This window comes from Leptosomus discolor, chromosome 10 (genome assembly GCF_034619465.1).
Source record: "Leptosomus discolor isolate bLepDis1 chromosome 10, bLepDis1.hap2, whole genome shotgun sequence".
Taxonomy (NCBI): domain Eukaryota; kingdom Metazoa; phylum Chordata; class Aves; order Leptosomiformes; family Leptosomidae; genus Leptosomus; species Leptosomus discolor.
In genome coordinates this window covers 24708550-24711108 of record NC_141400.1, presented here as the reverse complement: position 1 = coordinate 24711108, position 2559 = coordinate 24708550, and positions in this window count along the sequence as shown.

The following is a 2559-nucleotide window of genomic DNA, read 5'->3' as shown; positions in this document are numbered from 1 at the left end:
CTCACCATTGTGCGTTAAACCCAGGGGAACAGGTCACTTGTGCTCAGTGCTGTGCAGCACCTTCCCGCAGGATCTGGTATTAATAATGGCGTCGGTGATCATCTTACCTGGCACATTTAAAGCAGTTTTGGCCATCCAGCTGCTCGGGTTCCACAAAGCCCTGCAGGGCTGTGGCGACAGACGAGGCTGCCTGGAGGAGTGAGAAAGGAGAGCGCTGAGCTCTGGGAAACATCCTTGCCCAAACTCTCATGAGCAGTTTATGCCAAAACCCAGCTCGGTGGTGCCGAGGAGAGCCACCGTGAGCCCATGAGCCGTGCCCAGGAGGAGGCAGAATGAGGGTATTTGGCTGAACAGTCCCTCAATTCCCAGAGATTCCCGGGGCCATCAAGAGCCGCGGCTCTGTGGCACCGCTCAGCTCAGCTCCCGACAGTGTGCGGGGTCATCTGTAATGAAACCAGCACAACCCATCAGCCTGGGTTGGGAGCCAGATGGGTGCGGGGGGAGGGCAAAGGGAAGAAGGACGAGAGTACATGGAGGGTGCAGAGAGGACAACACGTGCTTGTGCAGCTGAAAGGCAGTGCCTCCAGGGAGAGCGGTGCCATGGCCTCCCCAGCAGGACACCGTTCACTCCACCTCCCACCCGCCACCAAGCTCTCCTAGGTTCTCACTAGAGGTGTTTAAGCCCACTGCATGGATTGTGGAAAGCTACAGGGAGTCTGGAAGCAAAACTACAGAGCCTCTTACTCTGATATCCAAAGGGACATCCAGGAAGGCCTCGTAGGAATCTGAAACAGCTCTGCAGCTCAGGCACGTGACTGGAAGGCAAATAAAATGCTCAGCGACAGGGGAAGTCAACTGGCTGTGCCGGCTTACGCTCTTCGTGCCGACCACGCCAGTCACAGCATCAGTGGTTTACCCCAGGCAGACAGAAGGGCATCAACAATCCCAAGGGGAGCAATAGCTGTGGAAAAGTACCTCTGGATCTCAGACAGCCCCAGAATATTTGATGGATGGTGGTGGTTGATCGAGAAGATGCGTCCAAACTGGACAAAATGGTAAGGCAAAGGGTTAGTTATCTCCTCCAAGAGTTTTGCTTTGTCTGAAAGCCCTGGTTGTAGGGTTTCCTTGACGGGAGTACATCAAGGAGCTCCAAGGGCTCGGAAACATTGGAAAGGTCATCTGCTTGTGCTTACTTGCTGCTTCCGTGCAGACAAGCTCTCTGCATGGCATTGACAGTGCAGAGGAAGAATTCGTGGGCGTCTTCCTGCTCGTCAGGCTGGAAATGCTCTCCTATTACTAAGAAAGAAGAAGTTAGTTGTTCTTTCCTACAAGAAGGGAAGAAAACCTGTAAAAGCACCAGAAATGACTTACGATTGAGGACATTGATGACGGCCGTAGGATAGATGGCATTGATTGAGCAACTCAGGACCTTGTTGACGTGCTCTTCCACTGCACACATCACGCAGGTGTCTTGCTGGAGACCTGAAGAGGGGAGAGGGAGGGAAGAAGCTCCTCAGGTTAGCAGAAGAGCTGCAGCGATTGGAAACCTAATGGAGATCTTGACGTTCTAAGAACAGTCTCCGCCCCTCTCCTCCCAAGGTCCCAACAAGCCCAGGAGAAAACATTCTTCAGAGGGATGCTGAGAGCCAGGGCTAGAAAGAGGTGCCTTTCTGAAGGTGAACACACCTAGATACGACAAGCGGCTTCTAGGCTTGAGTTCTAAGAACACCCACTCAGGAGGCAAACAGAGAAGGGCTGCTTTTCTCCTAAATCAGATTCCAGACTCTGGGAACACTTGGGGCATGCCCAACAGATTGACACGGAGATGTTCATGAAAGCACTCACATGACTGGCTGTGCTCCCGAGAGAGCAGGTAGTTGCCCAGAGGCGGGGTGTAGGTCAGGCACTGCAGGACAGAGTTGAGGAAGCACGAGTTGCCCAGGTTGTAGAGTCCTGCTCCAGCACCCCGTCGTTGCTGCCAGTCCAAGCAAATCTTCTCTGGGGGACAGAGGATCCTTTGTGGCGGAGCCATTCCTTCAGCAACAACTGTAGAGAAACAACATTTGAAAAGAGATGAGAGAAGAAAGTACTTCTCAGAGAGGGTAACCCTAAGGATGTCAGATCTTCTCAGGAGCAATGTCATCTCTCAAAGTCTGGTTCCTAGTGTCAGAGGAGTGAAAAAATATGTTTTCCTGTGTCTAATCGAAAACACGTGGGTAAGCCTGGCTGCTATTGGGAAACACCCCAGAATGCACTCTGGGCAGTCAGCACATCGACAGCCAGGGATGGAGCATCAGCCACGTCCGTTGCCTGTGGGGATTCACAAAGGCCAAGGCTGCTGGTGAAGCCCGTACTCACAGGAGTCGTTCCCCATTGTGGCCATTGCTCCTCTCAAAAACAGGGGGGAAAGCTCGGGATGACCAAGGGTGTCGGGATGTGCTCCAGAAAGAGAAGATTGGCGCCAATCTTGTCACCTGATGGCAAAGAAATAATTATAGATCAACAAAATGGCTTAGAAAAGCCCCAAAGGTAACCCACAGGTCAGCACCCGCCATCAAA